The sequence below is a fragment of the Loxodonta africana genome, chromosome 17, assembly GCF_030014295.1.
Source record: "Loxodonta africana isolate mLoxAfr1 chromosome 17, mLoxAfr1.hap2, whole genome shotgun sequence".
NCBI classification, from domain to species: Eukaryota; Metazoa; Chordata; class Mammalia; order Proboscidea; family Elephantidae; genus Loxodonta; species Loxodonta africana.
In genome coordinates this window covers 50,950,385-50,969,253 of record NC_087358.1, presented here as the reverse complement: position 1 = coordinate 50,969,253, position 18,869 = coordinate 50,950,385, and positions in this window count along the sequence as shown.

Here is an 18,869-nt window from a genome sequence, read left to right as displayed (position 1 = left end):
TGTCTCCCGCTCTGTCTGGGGGCCATGTGTTGTGATTCCAGTCAGAGTGGTCAGTAGTGGTAGCCGGGCACCGTCTACTTCTGGTCTCAAGGTCATGTAGGCTGTGGTTCATGTGGCCCATTAGTCCTTTGGACTAACTGCTCTCTTTAGTCTTTGGTTTTCTTCACTCTCTTTTACTCCAGACAGTGAGGCCAATAGTTGCATCTTAGGCTCTTAAGACCCCAGACATTGCTCACCGAAGTAGGATACACAGCTTTGTCTTTATGAACTATGTTGTGCCAGTTAACATAGCTGTCCCCCAAGTCTATGGTACTTTGCCTTCTAGCCTAGGAACTTCATCCCACAAGGTGCTTGGTTATGTCTAAGAAGTTGCCCTGACCGTGGCCTTTGTGTGTTCTATTGTCTATATTAATATATAAGCAGCACCCACAGTTATGTATGTCGAAATACCTACTCTCCCACACCTCTTGGTATATCTATCTGCCTATATTTCCATTGTATCCATTAATAAATTGGTGTTTGTTAATATTATCATTAGAGGATTGTCTATGCTATAGTAATTACTATCGTTGCCCTTTGCTCTTGCATTGCCATCAGCATCCTCCCATGACTTCGTCATGTTTTGGTGACTTTCTCCATACTGTGTATCGCCTTTCCTTTCACCAGTACTAATGTGTGTGTTCTACCTAGTTAGTAATTTTCCCTCCCTTGCTCTCTCAAGTCTGGTAACCATCAAAGAATTTTTTTTTTCTTTTCTGTATGTAAGCCTTTTCTTGTTTTTTTTATAATAATTGTCTTGTACAATATTTGTCCTTTTGTGATCGACTTATTTCACTCAGCATAATGTCCTCCGAATTCATCCATTTGTGACATGTTTCTCTAATTCATCATTATTCTTTATCATTGCATAGTATTCCATTGTGTGTATGTAATAGAGTTGGTTTATCCTTTCATCTGTTGATGGGCACTTAGGTTGTTTGTATCTTTTTACTATTATGAATAACACTGCAAAGAACATAAATGGGCATATTTCTATTTGTGTCACAGCTCTTATTTCTTTAGGGTATCTACCTAGGACCGGGATTGCTGAGTCATATGATATTTCTATTTCTAGTTTTTTAAGGAAGCACCATACCATTTTCCATAGTGGTTGCACCATTTTACATTCCCACCAGCAGTGTATAAGGCTTCCCTTCTCTCCACAACCTCTCCAACATTTGTTATTCTCTGTTTTTTGATTAGAGGCAGTAATGTCAGGGTGAGATGGTATCTCATTGTAGTTTTGTTTGCATCTCTCTAATGGCTAATAAGAAGCAAGGATGACAAGACTACATCTTGGCACTTGACTATATTTAAAAATAACCATCTTCTAATGTTTTTGTACCCCTCCTTTCCAGTAGATGAGCATTGCATGATTATAGCTAAATAAATTATTACAAAATTATTAAGAAAAGAATAAATAGCATGATGAAATCATTGGGTAAGGTCCTTGAAACAAACAGAAAGAATTTATTTTGATGAGTAGAATTATGCTGAAGTTTGAGGAACTGTTGGTGTTCAAGTTGAAACTAAAGTTGTGCTGGAAGTTAGAAGTCATTTAAAAGGCTTCCATTGTCCTAACTCAGGACGAAGTTCTGAGATAAAAAGTAGTTACGGAGGTAGTAGCATGTTCTTACTCAGCAAGTGTAAGAAGTTAGGAACAGTAAGGACTGCGCTGTTTTGGTTTCTTGTTTTAGTATAGTAGTAAGGCAAGATTGGAGAGAGGGAAAGTTTTATAATGACAAAAATTCTGCATTGTATTTTGAATATGAAAATAACAGCCTCTCCCTGCTATGATCTTAGTTGCATGTTTTTGTGATAGTGATCCAAACCAAAAAACCAAATCCATTGCCGACGAGTTGATTCCAACTCATAGCAACCCTATAGGACAGAGTGGAACTGCCCCATAGGGTTGCCAAGGACAGGCTGGTGGATTCAAACTGCCAACCTTTTGATTAGCAGCTGTAGTGCTTAACAACTATGACACCAGGGTTTCCATGCTGCTGACAGGTATGGGTTATTTGTCTACTCTCTTGCTTGACACTACCCCCAACATGTTGTTGTTGTTGCTGTTAGGTGCCGTCCAGTTGGTTCCAACTCATAGCAGCCCTACGTACAACAGAATGAAACACTGCCCACTCCTGTATCATCCTCACAATTGTTATGCTTGAGTCCATTGTTGCAGCCACTATGTCAATCCATCTCCTTGAGGGTTTTCCTCTTTTTGCTGACCCAGTACTTTACCAAGCATGATGTCCTTCTCCAGGGTCTGATCCCTCCTGATAACATGTCCAAAGCATGTAAGACACAGTCTTCCCATCCTTGCTTCTAAAGAGCATCATGGTTTTACTTCTTCCAAGACAGATCTGTTCATTCTTTTGGCAGTCCGTGGTATAGTCGATATTCTTCCCAACACCACAATTCAAAGGCTTCAATTCTTCTTCAGTCTTCCTTATTCATCAATGCATATGATGTGATTGAAAATACCATGGCTTGGGTCAGACGCACCTAGTCTTCAAGGTGACATCTTTGCTTTTGAACACTTTAGAGAGGTCTTTTGCAGCAGATTTGCCCAATGCAATGCATCGTTTGATTCTTCACTACAGCTTCCATGGATGTTGATTGTGGATCCAAGTAAAATGAAATCCTGGATAACATCAATCTTTTTTTTGTTGTTGTTTATTTGATGTTTCTTATTGGTCCAGTTGTGAGGATTTTTGTATTCCTTAGGTTGAAGTGTAATCCATACTGAAGGCTAAAATCTTTGGTCTTCATCAATAAGTGCTTCAAGTCCTCTTCACTTTCAGCAAGTAAGGTTGTGTCATCTGAATATCACAGGTTGTTAACGAGCTTTCCTCCAAACCTAGTGCCACGTTCTTCTTCATATAGTCCAGCTTCTCAGGTTATTTGCTTAACATACAGATTGAATAAGTATGGTGACACACATCTTTCCTAAATTTAAACCACACGGTATCCCCTTGTTCTGTTCAAACAACTGCCTCTTGATCTATGTACAGGTTCCTCATGAGCACAGTTAAGTGTTCTGGAATTCTCATTCTTCATAATTTTATCCATAATTTGTTATGATCCACACAGTCGAATGTCTTTGCATAGTCAATAAAACATAGATAAACATCTTTCTGGTATTCTCTGCTTTCAACAAGGATCCATCTGACATCAGCAACGATATCTCTGGTTCTATATCCTCTTTTGAATCCGGCTTGAATTTCTGGAAATTCTCTGTCGATGTACTTTTGAATGATCTTTAGGAAAATTTTACTTTTGTGTGCTGTTAATGATGTTGTTCAATAATTTTCACATTCAGCTGGACCACCTTTCTTGGGAATGGGCATAAATATGGATCTCTTCCAGTAGGTTGGCTAGGTAGCTATCTTCTAAATTTCTTGGCATAGATGAGTGAGCAAGTTCAGTGCTTCATCCTTTTATTGAAACATCTCAATTGATATTCCCTCAATACCTGACATCTTGTTTTTCACCAATGCCTTCAATGCAGCTTGGACCTCTTCCTTCAGTACCATTGGTTCCTGATCATATACTACCTTCTGAAATGGATAAACATCAATCAATTCTTTTTGGTATAGTTACCCTCTGTATTCCTTCCATCTTCCTTTGATGCTTTCTGTGTTATTTAATATTTTTCCCATAGAATCCTTCAATATTGCAACTTAAGTCTTGAATTTTTTCTTCATTTCTTTTATCTTGAGAAATGTCAAGTGTGTTCTTCTCTTTTGGTTTTCTAACTCCAGGTCTTTGCACATCATTATAATACTTTACTTTGCCTTTTTGAGCTGCCCTTTGAAACCTTCTGTTCAGATCTTTTACCTCATTATTTCTTCCTTTAGCTACTCAATCAATGCTCAAGAGCAAGTTTCAGGGTCTCTTCTGACATCCATTTTATTCTTTCCTTTCTTTGCTGATTTTTTAATGATCTCTTGCTTTCTTCATGTGTGATGTCCTTCATGTCATTCCACAACTCTTCTGGTCTTCAGAGACTAGTGCTTAACATGTCAAGTTCATTCTTGGAATCATCTCTAAATTCAGGTGGAGCATACTCAAGGTAGTACTTTGGCTTTCATGGACTTGTTCTAATTTTCTTCAGCTTTAATTTGAATTTACCCAGAACCCAGTGCCGTCGAGTCGATTCCAACCCATAGTGACCCTAATTTGCGTATGAGCAATTTATAGTCTGTTCTGCAGTTGGCCCCTGGCTTTGTTCTAACTGACGACGTTGAGCTTTTTTCATTGTCTCTTTCCACAGATGTAGTCAATTTGATTCCTGTGTATACCATCTGGTGTATAGGCGCCATTTATGTTATTGAGAAAAAGGTATTTGCAATGAATAAGTCATTGGTTTTGCAAAATTCTCCCATGTGATCTCCTCCATTGCTTCTACCATCAAGCCCATTTTTTCCAACTACTGATCCTTCTTCTTTGTTTCCAACTTTCGAATTCCAATTGTCAGTAATTATCAGTTCATCCTGATTGAATTTTTGTTAATTTCAGATTGCAGAAGTTGATAAACATCTTTGGCCTTCATGGTAGAATAATAGCCTTATTAACTGGTCTTCCTTGTAGGGGTATAGATATTATCCTATCACTGACAGCGCTGTGCTTTAATGATAGATGTTGAAATGTTCTTTTTGACAATGAATGCGATGCTGTTGCTTTTCGAGTTGTCTCTCCCGACCCAGTAGACCATATGATTGTCCAATTCAAAATGGCCAATACCAGTTCATTTCAGCTCACTAATGCCCAGGATATCAAGGTTTATGTGTTCCATTTCATTTTTTATGATTTCCAGTTTTCCTAGATTCATATTTCATACATTCTAAGTTTAGTTATTAATGGATATTTGCAGCTGTTTCTTCTCATTTTGAGTCATTCTACATCAGCAAATGAAAGTCCCGAAAGCTTGACTCCATCCACGTCATTAAGGTCAACCCTACTTTGAGGAGGCAACTCTTCCCCAGTCTTCTTTTGAGTGCCTTCCAACCTGAGGGGCTCATCTTCAAGCACTATATAAGACAATGTTGTGCTGCTATTCATAAGTTTTTCACTAGCTAATTCTTTTCAGAAGTAGAGTGGCGGGTCCTTCTTCCTAGTATGTCTTAGTCTGGAAGGTCAGTGGAAACCTGTCCTCTGTGGGTGACCCTGATGGTATTTGAATGCTGGTGGCATAGCTTCTAGCATCACAGCAACACACAAGCCCCCACAGTATGACAAACTGGCAGACACGTGGGGGACCTCCACCCTATAACTGAATAAACAGCACATACGTACAATAACTGAACAAACAAAAACCAGATGGACTGGGTAAGGGTCTACATGTGAGAGCTGTCTGCGGAAAATAAAGAGAGCTGCCTCCTGTCAGTACATTATAACAGAACTAGAAAACATATCACCAAAAGCACCCAGAAGCTGGACCAAGAAGTTATTTCAAGAATTGGACTAAAATAGCTGCTTTGTTGATTTTAATTTCAGTTACACAGTTTACCTTAACATAACCTATAGATAAATTATGATTCAGAACTCACGAAACTGTAAAAAGTGACATATCTTGTCAGACTTCTGCTTTCTACAAATAAACTTTAAAGTCTGACTATTAAGGAGGTGTATGACCTTAAGACAATATACCAGTCTCTTTGGAGGTCTATTTCTTCATCTGTGAAAGGATGCAGTTGAACTGGGAAGAGGTTAAACTCCAAGAAAATCAGCTAAAACTCAGTTATTCTAGGTACTGTGACAGGAGAAAGTGGTCTGTGTCGTATCGCTGTACATTGATGAGGTTCACTCAAGCTACTCTTTCTTCATATAATAAACGATTTTGCCCAGTAAACAATACTAGCTGCTTAATAAACACATTTTCCTGTGTTACTGCTAACATTTTGTTTATTAAAAAAAGCATACATTTTCCTTTTCATCAAACATAGTAATTTCTTTACATTGAATATTCAGAAGGAAGAAGAAACACAGAATAGCTTACAACCTATTTCAAGTCAATTCCATCTTTTAAGTCTTGTGTTCATTTAATAATACATAAGAATTCCAGACTAAGACTAGAAAGAAAGGCCTGACAACCTACCTTCAAAAATCAGTCAATGAAAACTCTACAGATCAGAAGAGTTCGATCTGCAACTGATCATGGGGATATGTCAGGACTGGCCAGGACCTTTGTTTCATTGTGAGTGGGGTTGCCATGAGTTGGGGTTGACTCATTGGTAAATTAAACTGCAAAATATCTAGGAAAAATTATAATCACTTCCTTTCTCTCCTCTCCTATTTGTACCTCTTCTGTCGGAGGAGAAGAAAGGAGATGACGGGCGATGAGGAGAGATGAAGGGGAAAAGGGAGGGGAGGGAAGAGAGAGGAGAAATATGGGGGGAGGAAGGAGAGAGAGAGAGAGAGGTGAAGAAGTGAAAAGGAAAATCTTTTTCAGGTTTCAAAAAACCACAATCAAAGTGAAAGGTCTTACAAACATTCTTTCCTTCAAGCAGTTGAAGTTTGGAGTCTAACTCTGCTGGAGAGCAGATTTCTTGCCCACCACCCCTGTAATAATTGCTCTGTCCATAATTTCACCCCCTGCCCCTCTGTAATCTTTCCACTCAGCTCTGCTGTTTTTGTGCTCTCTCTGCTCTCAGCTTCTCCTCTGTGATTGCTCTGGCCTCCTTGGCTTTCTCCGAGCTACCTCTGCGCCTCTGTCATCCTTCTCTTCTATTTCAGTAACACTTTCTGTGCCCTCCTCTGCTCCCCCCATCCCTGTGATCTGCCTTCTCTGGCTTTCTTGGATTTCTTTAGAACTGAGAAAGCCTCAAAAAGTTCAAAGATTAATTTCAGTCTGGATAAGCACACATACTTGTGAGTGCTTTACTGAAACTCTCTGGATGTAAACTCTCACTGGGAAAGTCAGCCTTGTGAAAGTTCAAATACTTGGAGTTTTATCAAGAGAATAATTTCCCCTCAAACACTGACCTTTCTTCTTGTTATATTCTTATATTGGGTAAGGTAGACATCTTATACTGAGTAAGATGGACATCGTTTACTATGCATCACTTGTCTTCTTTCATCTGACATGAGCTATACATGATGGAGGCCTTGGTGGTTCAGTGGTAGAACTCTCCTTCCATACACAAGACCTGGGTTCAATTCCCAGCCAATGTACCTCATGCATAGCCACCACCCATCTGGTGGATTTTGTGTTGCTATGATGCTGAACAGGTTTCCGTGGAGCTTCCAGAGTAAGACAGACTAGGAAGAAAGGCCTGGAGATGTACTTTGAAAATCAGCCAAGGAAAACTGTATGGATCACAGCAGTCTGATCTGCAGCCGATCTTAGCGATGTTTCACTCCATTGAGCATGGGACCACCATGAAACGGGGCTGACTTGATGGCACCTAATAACAACAACACTTGGAATAGAAAACCCAGTAAGTACGCTGGATCCTGAGAAAGAACTCAAGCATTCATCCATTCACTCATTCAACATTTATTGAACGTCTACTGTGTGTTGGAAGTACAGGAAGTTGCACTTTATTTTTCAATCTCTGTGAAATAATTATAGACTTGCTTTCCATAAATATAATTTCTGGACTACATCTACTTTGTGTGACCTTAAACTAGGTTGTAAAATGTCAAAAATACTACTACATAAGTCTTCCCACCACCCTTGTTGCACTGTCTAGAATTTAATTTAAAGATTAGATGGTGATATTTAATTCCTGTTACCTTAAAATATGTATTGCTATTATTCCTATCACAGAGCAGTTTAGGTGCTTTTGAAGCAGATTTTTCATTGACTTGCTCTTTCTAGGTCAAGTACAACCACGAGGGTCACCACAAGTCCATATCATAAAGAATCAGAGATACACAGGATAATAAAGGTAATTCTTTTGCTTGATGTCTTCACCTAATATTTAGTGGGTTTCTTTGGTTTCATTTTTGCATTTCTTGGGGAAATTGGAAAACCAATCTATAGAGTCAACATCAAGCCAGGTTGCATAATCTGAAAATATTTGAAACGTTAGACAAAGCTTAAGCTCTATCTTCTATCCTACAGATATTTCGGCATTTGCTCACCTATCCCTTTAGTATAGAAGTTCGAAATTGGTGGCTTATGGAATATGTCTGCAAAAGACACGTTTTTTTGGCCCCCCAAAAAAAAAAAATTTTTTTTTTTTTCCTGAACATAAATGCTTTCACTAGGCTAGCAATCCCCACTTAGCCACGCAGGTATGTTGTTGTTAGTTGCTTTTGAGTCAGTTCTGATTCATGGTGACCCCACATATGCAGAGTAAGTAGAACTGCTCCATAGGGTTTTCAAGGCTATGACCTTTCAGAAGCAGATTGCCAGGTCTGTCTTCTGAGGAGCCTCTGAGTGAGTCCAAACTATCAACCTTTTGGCTAGTAGTTGAGAGCTTAACCATTTGCGCTACCCAAGGACTCCCTCCACTCCATCTGTGTGGAGTAATATCTATTATATATCTGCTTGTCCTACTTCACACATTTATATTATCCACCTACCATATTTTACGCAAATAACACGCATTTTCTACGTTTGTTTGCTAACCACTCCCTCTACCTGTGAGGTACTTTAGTAAGCACACTATGCTAATTTTTTTACAGCAACATATAAAAAAATTGGCACAGCAGCACTTATGAAAATACCTCACGGAGAGGGGAAGAGGTTGGCAAACAAATGTAAAAAATGTGCATTATTTGTGTAAAATACAGTAGTTCCATAGGCATTTGAGTTTCTGATTCCTAAATTCAGTGTCAAGTTGGACTCAAATGGGAGGTCAGATATGGAGGTACATGAGCTTTGGATGATAATTCAGAACATCTAGCAATAAGTTTGTTTGAAATATAGTAAGAAAATGCAAACTTTGATTAAAGCTCACTCTCCCACAGCTTCTCCATATGGATGGATGAATAAGAGTGAAGTAAAGGAAGGAAGCCATTTTATTTTCTTGATAATTCCCAAGAGAGCCTTCTGCAGTATTTGGGATTAATGAGCCTATGTACTTAGAATTTTCTCTTCTAATAGATAATAGCAGGGATATGTATTTTCCCCCTAAGGATGAAGGTGTTGCTTTCCCAGTGTTCAAGGATCAGGAAAACAGTATTTATAAATAGTCCTTAAACAGAATTACCTAGACTATATGGTCGCTATGAATCAGAATCAACTCAACAGCAACAAGTTTTTTTGTTTTTATTTCTTAATCAAGGTATCTTTTTTTTTTTAACTTATTTACTGTTGTAAAAACATTGCTAACATAACATTTATATATTCAATGTTTTTCACACATACAATTCTTTGAGGTCATTTACATCAACCATGTTGTGCAGCCATCAGGGTATCTTTTATGGTGCATGAGGTAATCCAGAGCTCTATAGAGCAGTGGGATTACCAGCATTTGTCCATTTCCTCAAGTATGGCATGATGCTACCTGCATAGAAAGAGTCACTGACACTTGTAAGCTCCCTGAGGAAAGCAAGGGGCCAAGAACAAGTCACATCTAGACCTCATATACTACCTCTACACATGCTCTGTGTAGCTACCTTGCTTAAATTCAGTATCAGGATCTAAAAAATGTGTATCTATGCTGGGGAAACCCTGGTGGCGTAGTGGTTAAGTGCTACTGCTGCTAACCAAAGGGTCAGCAGTTCAAATCCGCCAGGTGCTCCTTGGAAACTCTGTGGGGCAGTTCTACTCTGTCCTATAGGGTCGCTATGAGTTGGAATCGACTCGATTGCACTGGATTTGGTTTGGTTTTTTTTTTTTTTTTGCTGGGACATAGGGACGTAAGGTAGTGTTCAATAAAGGATTAACCTTGACCATAAATAGAGAAGCTGGCCTTTTGTCCTCAGCTGCCAGGAGGAAGCCTCTAAGTCCTTGGAATGTTTTGCCTGATGACAGTCTTTTTTTTACCTGGGGGCCCAGTCTATGCTAACAATGTGATTTATGTGCGGGGGGGGGGGAGCTTTATGCCATACAGTATCAGCTCAACATCTGGACTGGCTGGAGACTAGGTCAGCCATGTGGAATGTCAACCATATCTTCATGACTGAACCCCAGTAAGAAATCTGTACACCGAGGCTCAGGTGAGCTTCTGTGGAAGACAATGCTCTATGTGTATTATTACACACCCTTAACTGAGAAAAATAGGTGCCATCTGCAGGACTTCACTGGGAGAAGACCCTAGAAGCTCCACACATTAGTATCTCCTGACCCTGCCCCACACAACTTTTTTTCTCTGCTGATTTTAATCTATAGATTTTTCGTATAACAAACCATAGCTTTTCTGAGTTTTGTGAGTCCTTCTAGAGAATTATTGAACCTCATAGTGGTCTTTGGGATCCCCAAGCTTGCAGTTAGTATCAGAAATGAGAATGGTCTTGGGGAGTTTTGAAATTGCAGGTGGAAACCCGGGACAGAATCTGTGATTCTCCAGAAATTTTGCAGTGACTTCCTGAGGGTTCTATCCCTAAAGAAGCCAACTGTTGTCAGAAGACAGATTATCCTCAGAATTTCAGCCCTTAGTGAGCTCACAGCAAGGGCTTTGGAGTCTCCAGGAAGGGTAGCCTGAGCTTCTAAGAAAAAATTGAACCCCCCCAACAGGCCTCACAAACTGAGGGAAAAGAAAGCCAACCACATCATCGTTCCTTTATTCTCAGCATCTTATTCAGGAAATTCTCCTAAACCTGTTTCTCACTATCATCTCATTAAGGAAAAAGATAATTATGATATTAACGTCTTGCTTCCCAACACTTACTGAAGTCACAAGCATTTAACTTCACACTTAAAAGAAATGGGTACCAATGAATCTGACACCTATTATTCAAATGCAAATCTCATAGTGATTGCTAAAATCTCAGTTTCTTTTCATTTGACTACAAAGAACAGATGGCATTTTCAATGAACTGATCTCAAATTGCCTGTGGGACTGGAGGAAAAACACAGGTATGTGTACAGATCCACATTAAACCAAAAAAACCAAACTCTGTTGCCAAGTTGATTCTGACTTATAGTGACCCTATAGGACAGAGCAGAACTGCCCAATAGGGTTTCCAAGGCTGTTTTTTTTTGTTGGGTAATCTTTATGGAAGCAGACTGCCACATCTTCCTCCCACAGGGTGGCTGGTGGGTTGAATTGCCGGTTAGCAGCTGAGCACTTAACCACTGCACCACCAAGGCACCTTAGAAAGTAACAAATTATATTTGGAAAACTACATCTAGACTAATTCAACCTATGATTCTAATGACATGCTGCCAAACACAGCAAAAGCTTTTCCAGCATCTATCATTTTCCTTCATATTATAAAGTTCCAGGCTTTAGAACTGGGTATAAATAACCTGTGTCACACACACCCCATGCTATTTCTATTACTGCTTACAGAAGTATTATCAAGTACCTGCCACTGTACTGAGCACTCTACCTACATTGTCTCGTTAGATGCCACGATTGGATTTTCTACTCATAGCAACCCCATGTGATAAAGTAGAACTGCCCAATAGGGCTTTCTAGGCTGTTATTTTTACTGGAGCAGATCACCAGGTCTTTCTCTCGAAGAGCCACTGGGTGGATTCAAACCACCAACCTTTCAGTCAAGCAGCTGAGCACTTAATCATTGCACCACTAGGACTCCTTCTACTTACGTTACCTCCTTTAATCTTCACGAAGGTCCTCTGGTGGTGCAAACAATTTGCACTCAACTGCTATGGTAAAGGCTGTCGGTTCGAACCCACCCAGTGGAACTGTGGAAGAAAGGCCTGCAGTCTGCTTCAGTAAAGATAACAGCTAAGAAAACCCTATGGTAGCACATGGGGCGGCCATCAGTAGTAATCAACTCAAAGGCGGCAGGTTCAGCTTCTTTGGTGTTATCCCCACAACAGCCCTGAAGGAAGGAGGTATTTTTATTCCCATTTTACAGAGGTGAGGAACCTAAAGTTTAGAGAGTTTAAGGAACCTGCCCAACTCACGAAGCTAGCACCAGTCAAATCAGCATTTCAACCCAGCTCTGTTCCCCTAAAAACGTTTTTTAATTACTACACATTCAGTGTTCTGGTTAATTATAGGCTCTCATTATAGCAATTTATTCGATATATCATTTATAGATTGCTACTTTTCAAAGAATTAAAGTACAGTAAAATACCCTTAAGACTAAAAGTACTAAAATTACACGGAGCGTAATCAAATTTTTCTTGGATGCTTCAAATGATGCTTTAAGCCCTTGCACTGTCTCAGGTGCATCATCCTACAGGAGAGTGAGCGTGCTAATGAAGTGTGGGTCAGAAGAATAAGAGATAAATCAGCTTCCGCTTACATGTAATCACTGTCCTAATTCTCATAAATACTTTTGCAGAGTTAATGATGTAGTGATCGACTAACTTTTTTTCCATTCAAGTTAACAAATCTTCACCTAGCGCCTTCCATGTGCCAAGCCCTGTTGTAAGCGCTGGGCAGCAGTAATAAGCGTGATATAATGCCTGTCCTTAAGGAGGACACATTCTGACTTCGGAACACTACATTATCCCGTTGTGAGGGAATTACCTTGTCAATATTTAATTGGCTGTAAGTGGAATATTAACAGCAGCAGATCTACAATTTAAAAAATTACCATCAGTATGGCCACCATTGTTGTAAGGTAATTACATACTGTTTTTCTTTTCTCTTCTCTTCTCCTTTATGCTGTCTTTTTTTTTTTTTTTCATAAGCTATAGCCACCTTGAAGGAGCCCTGGTGGCACAACAGTTAAGTGCTCAGCTGCTAACTGAAAAGTTGGTGATTTGAACCCACCCAATGGCCCACATGAGAAAGACCTGGCAATCTGCTCCAGTAAAGATTACAGCCTAGAAAACCCTATGGGGAAGTTCTACTTTGTCACATAGGGTCACTACGGGTTGCAACTGACTCACCACCACCTAACAACAACAAAAATGCAGACACCTTAGGTGGCACAAATGGTTTGTGCTCAAATGCCCGCTTAAAGGTTGGTTCGAACTCACCAAAAAGCGCTGTGAAAAACAGGCCTGAATGATCATAGCCATGAAAATGCTGTGAAACTCAGTTCTATTTGAACACATAAGGTGGCCATGAGCCAGAATCGACTGAACGGTAACAGGTCTGGTTTTGGGTTTATAGACACCTTCCTATGTCACCCAAATATTTTTGAAACTTTCTCCCCAACTCACACACAGACACACACACACGCCTCTATTAATAAGTCATCATTTTGTCATTGCTTTTAGTGTTATCTAGCATCTATCACTGTGCATATTCACAGGGCTCTTGCAAAAAAAAAAAAAAAAAATCCCCTGGGAAGAAAGGAAAGCAGGGAACAAAGGCAGAAGGAAGGGAGGAAAGGAGCATAACCTTCCCTTTGGCAGATGTCTGGGAAAAGGAGACTTTTTATGAGATCACTGGATCAAAGGGAAGTAAGAAGTTTCCAGGCTGCCAGTCACAAAGCCACCAAAAACTCACTTTTAATGAAAAAAGGAACTGTTAACTCCTGCACTGTTGTAAAATACTTACCAAAGACACCTTCCCTGCTAAGTGCCATTCATTTCAAGAGTGAAATGCTGTAACAGAGAAAAATGCCCAGGGCAACTGGAAGCAGGGGAAGGAGGGAATGTGTGGTTCAACTGTCCTTGTAGGGGAGGGAAAGCATCTCTTTCCTTGACAGCTAACCCACTTAACTACTCTGCAATCAGCCCTATTTTTTGCCTGAGAACATTCAGCCTTCTAGCAGATTCCCTGCCATCTGCCTTATGACTACCAGCCTACATTCAACACACCTTGAATGCTTAAAATCCGCACAGCTCCCAGGGGCTGCATTTTAGGGCAATTAGACGACCCATGGAAAGAAAATCTTTGCTCTGCCACTTGGCTGAGGTTTCCGAAGTTCGTTGAAATTCTGGACGAGAATATTCAGATACTTATTCTTTCCTGAGTTTCCTCCTTCACCTTGGTGCTTTTAAAGTACCCGTAGCCAGCAGCCATGACAGCTGAGGGAGTGGCAAATGGCCATAAGGAAAGCTTGAGTTTCCAGAAAATCAGCAGAGATGTTATTTGACTGACAAGGAAGAAAAAGGAGAAATGAAAACAGAAACAAAATAAGCTCTGTTCTTGGCCCCAGGGCTCCGCCAGGTAGCTGCCAATTTATTCACCCTGAAATACGAAGAGATTCCAGGTGGAAACATTTTCCCTTTTTTTTTAATCTCTTTACCTTATTTGGATTTTAGTAGTTACTATTTGAAAGCTTCCTCACTCAGGGCTAAGAAAGAAGCTAAGACAATTGCTCAAAATCTGTGGAGGGAAATAGAGAAGTTTTAGCATTTAATTATTGAGATCACTGGAGTATCAAAAAAAAAAAAAAAAAGCCAAACCCTTTAACATCGAGTTGATTCCAACTCACAGCAACCCCTATAGGACAGAGTAGAACTGTCCCATAGGGTTTCCAAGGAGCGGCTGGTGGATTCGAACTGCTGACCTTTTTGGTTAGCAGCTGAACGCTTAATCACTGTGCCACCATATGTGGCAGTAAAACCAAGAACTGCTCTTTCAAAATTTGTCCACCTGCCCTAAGGAAAAAGGTAGACAATTTGGATTTTTTTCTTTTTTCTTACAAAATACGTGACTGTGATCAGATATAACCAAGAGATACCTTCCTGATTCACTTGGATCCTAGCTTTCCAGCTATTGACCAAAGCTAAATGACTTGGTCACCAGTCCAATTGTATATGCCTTCTTTTTTTTTTTTTTTAAATTTTTATTAAGCTTCAAGTGAACATTTACCATTCCAATCAGTCTGTCACATGTAGGTTTACATACATCTTACTCCCTTCTCCCACTTGCTCTCCCCCTATTGAGTCAGCCCTTTCAGTCTCTCGTTTCGTGCCAATTTTGCCATCTTCCCTCTCTCTCTATCTTCCCATCCCCCCTCCAGTCAAGAGTTGCCAACACACTCTCCAGTGTCCACCTGATTTAATTAGCTCACTCTTCATCAGCATCTCTCTCCCCCCCACTGACCAGTCCTTTTCATGCCTGATGATTTGTCTTCGGGGATGGTTCCTGTCCTGTGCCATCAGAAGTTCTGGGGAGCATTGTCTCTGGGATTCCTCTAGTCGCAGTCATACCATTAGGTATGGTCTTTTCATGAGGATTTGGGGACTGTATCCCATTGGTCTCCTGCTCCCTCAGGAGTTGTCTGTTGTGCTCCCTGACAGGGCAGACATCGATTGTGGCCGGGCACCAACTAGTTCTTCTGGTCTCAGGATATTGTAGGTCTCTGGTTCAAGTGGCCCTTTCTGTCTCTTGGGTTCTTAGTTGTCGTGTGACCTTGTTGTTCTTCTTTTGCCTTTGCTCCCGGTGGGTTGAGACCAATTAATGTATTTTAGATGGCTGCTTGTTGGCATTTAGGACCCCAGGTGCCACAATTCAAAGTGGGATGCAGAGTGTTTTCATAATAGAATTGTTTTGCCCATTGATTTAGAAGTCCTCTCAAACCAAGTTCCCCAGACCCCAGCCCCTGCTTCGCTATCCTTTGAAGCTTTCATTTTATCTCGGAAACCTCTTTACTTTTAATCCTGTCCAATTAGGCTGACCTTCCATGTTTTGAGTGTTGTCTTTCCCTTCACCCAAAGCAGTTCCCATCTACAGATTGATCAATAAAAAGCCCTCTCCCTCCCTCCCTCCCTCCCTCCCCCCTTTGTAACCACAAAAGTATGTGTTCTTTTCCGTTTTTTCTATTTCTCAAGAGCTTATAATAGTGGTCTTATACAATATTTGTCCTTTTGCAACTGACTCATTTCTATCAGCATAATGCCTTCCAGATTCCTCCATGTTATGAAGTGTTTCAGAGATTCGTCACTGTTCTTTATCGATGCGTAGTATTCCATTGTGTGAATATACCACAATTTATTTACCCATTCGTCCGTTGATGGACATCTTGTTTGCTTCCAGCTTTTTGCTATTGTAAACAGAGCTGCAATAAACATGGGTGTGCATATATCTGTTTGTGTGAAGGGTCTTGTATTTTTAGGGTATATTCCGAGGAGTGGGATTTCTGGGTTGTATGGTAGTTCTATTTCTAACTGTTTAAGATAACGCCAGATGGATTTCCAAAGTGGTTGTACCATTTTACAACCCCACCAGCAGTGTATGAGAGTTCCAGTCTCTCCGCAGCCCCTCCAACATTTATTATTTTGTGTTTTTTGAATTAATGCCAGTCTAGTTGGTGTCAGATGGAATCTCATCGTAGTTTTAATTTGCATTTCTCTAATGACTAATGATCGAGAGCATTTTCTCATGTATCTGTTGGCTGCCTGAATATCTTCTTTAGTGAAATGTGTGTTCATATCCTTTGCCCACTTCTTGATTGGGTTGTTTGTCTTTTTGTGGTTGAGTTTTGACAGAATCATGTAGATTTTAGAGATCAGGCGCTGGTCTGAGATGTCATAGCTGAATATTCTTTCCCAGTCTGTAGGTGGTCTTTTTACTCTTTTGGTGAAGTCTTTAGATGAGCATAGGTGTTTGATTTTTAGGAGCTCCCAGTTATCTGGTTTCTCTTCATCATTTTTGGCAATGTTTTGTATTCTGTTTATACCCTGTATTAGGGCTCCTAGGGTAGATCCTATTTCTTCTTCCATGATTTTTATCGTTTTAGTCTTTATGTTTAGGTCTTTGATCCACTTGGAGTTAGTTTTTGTGCATGGTGTGAGGTATGGGTCCTGTTTCATTCTTTTGCAAATGGATATCCAGGTATGCCAGCACCATTTGTTAAAAAGACTATTATTTCCCCAATTGACTGACACTGGTCCTTTGTCAAATATCAGCTGCTCATAAATGGATGGATTTATATCTGGATTCTCAATTCTGTTCCATTGGTCTATGTGCCTGTTGTTGTACCAGTACCAGGCTGTTTTGACTACTGTAGCTATATAATAGGTTCTGAAATCAGGTAGGGTGAGGCCTCCCACTTTCTTCTTCTTTTTCAGTAATGTTTTGCTTATCCGGGGGTTCTTTCCTTTCCATATGAAATTAGTGATTTGTTTCTCTATTCCCTTAAAGTATGACATTGGTATTTGGATTGGAAGTGCGTTGTATGTATAAATGGCTTTTGGTAGAATAGACATTTTTACTATGTTAAGTCTTCCTATCCATGAGCAGGGTATGTTTTTCCATTTAAGTGTGTCCTTTTGAATTTCTTGTAGCAGAGTTTTATAGTTTTCTTTGTATAGGTCTTTTACATCCTTGGTAAGATTTATTTCTAAGTATTTTATCTTCTTGGGGGCTACTGTGAATGGTATTGATTTGGTTATTTCCTCTTCGGTGTTCTTTTTGTTGATGTAGAGGAATCCAAGTGATTTTTGTATGTTTATTTTATATCCTGAGACTCTTCCAAACTCTTCTATTAGTTTCAGTAGTTTTCTGGAGGATTTCTTAGGGTTTTCCATGTATACGATCATGTCATCTGCAAATAGTGATAGCTTTACTTCCTCCTTACCAATCTGGATACCCTTTATTTCTTTGTCTAGCCTAATTGCTCTGGCTAGGACTTCAAGTACGATGTTGAATAAGAGTGGTGATAAAGGGCATCCTTGTCTGGTTCCCGTTCTCAAGGGAAATGCTTTCAGGTTCTCTCCATTTAGAGTGATATTGGCCGTCGGCTTTGCATATATGCCCTTTATTATGTTGAGGAATTTTCCTTCAATTCCTATTTTGGTGAGAGTTTTTATCATAAATGGGTGTTGGACTTTGTCAAATGCCTTTTCTGCATCAATTGATAAGATCATGTGGTTTTTGTCTTTTGTTTTATTTATGTGATGGATTATATTAATGGTTTTTCTGATATTAAACCAGCCTTGCATACCTGGTATAAATCCCACTTGATCAGGGTGAATTATTTTTTTGATGTGTTGTTGGATTCTATTGGCTAGAATTTTATTAAGGATTTTTGCATCTATGTTCATGAGGGATATAGGTCTAAAATTTTCTTTTTTTGTAATGTCTTTACCTGGTTTTGGTATCAGGGAGATGGTAGCTTCATAGAATGAGTTGGGTAGTATTCCGTCTTTTTCTATACTTTGAAATACCTTCAATAGTAATGGTGTTAAGTCTTCCCTGAAGGTTTGGTAGAACTCTGCAGTGAAGCCATCTGGGCCAGGACTTTTTTTTGTTGGGAGTTTTTTGATTACCGTTTCAATCTCTTTTTTTGTTATGGGACTATTTAGTTGTTCTACTTCTGAATGTGTTAGTTTAGGTGAGTAGTATTGTTCCAAGAATTTATCCATTTCTTCTAGGTTTTCAAATTTGTTAGAGTACAATTTTATGTAGTAATCTGATATGATTCTTTTGATTTCATTTGGTTCTGTTGTGATGTGGTCCTTCTCGTTTCTTATTCGGGTTATTTGTTTCCTTTCCTGTATTTCTTTAGTCAGTCTAGCCAATGGTTTATCAATTTTGTTAATTTTTTCAAAGAACCGGCTTTTGGCGTTGTTAATTCTTTCAATTGTTTTTCTGTTCTCTAATTCATTTAGTTCAGCTCTAATTTTTATTATTTGTTTTCTTCGGGTGTCTGATGGATTCTTTTGTTGCTCACTTTCTATTTGCTCAAGTTGTCGGGACAGTTCTCTGATTTTGTCTCTTTCTTCTTTTTGTATGTGTGCATTTATCGATATAAATTGGCCTCTGAGCACTGCTTTTGCTGTGTCCCAGAGGTTTTGATAGGAAGTATTTTCATTCTCGTTGCTTTCTAAGAATTTCCTTATTCCCTCCTTGATGTCTTCTATAACCCAGTCTTTTTTCAGGAGG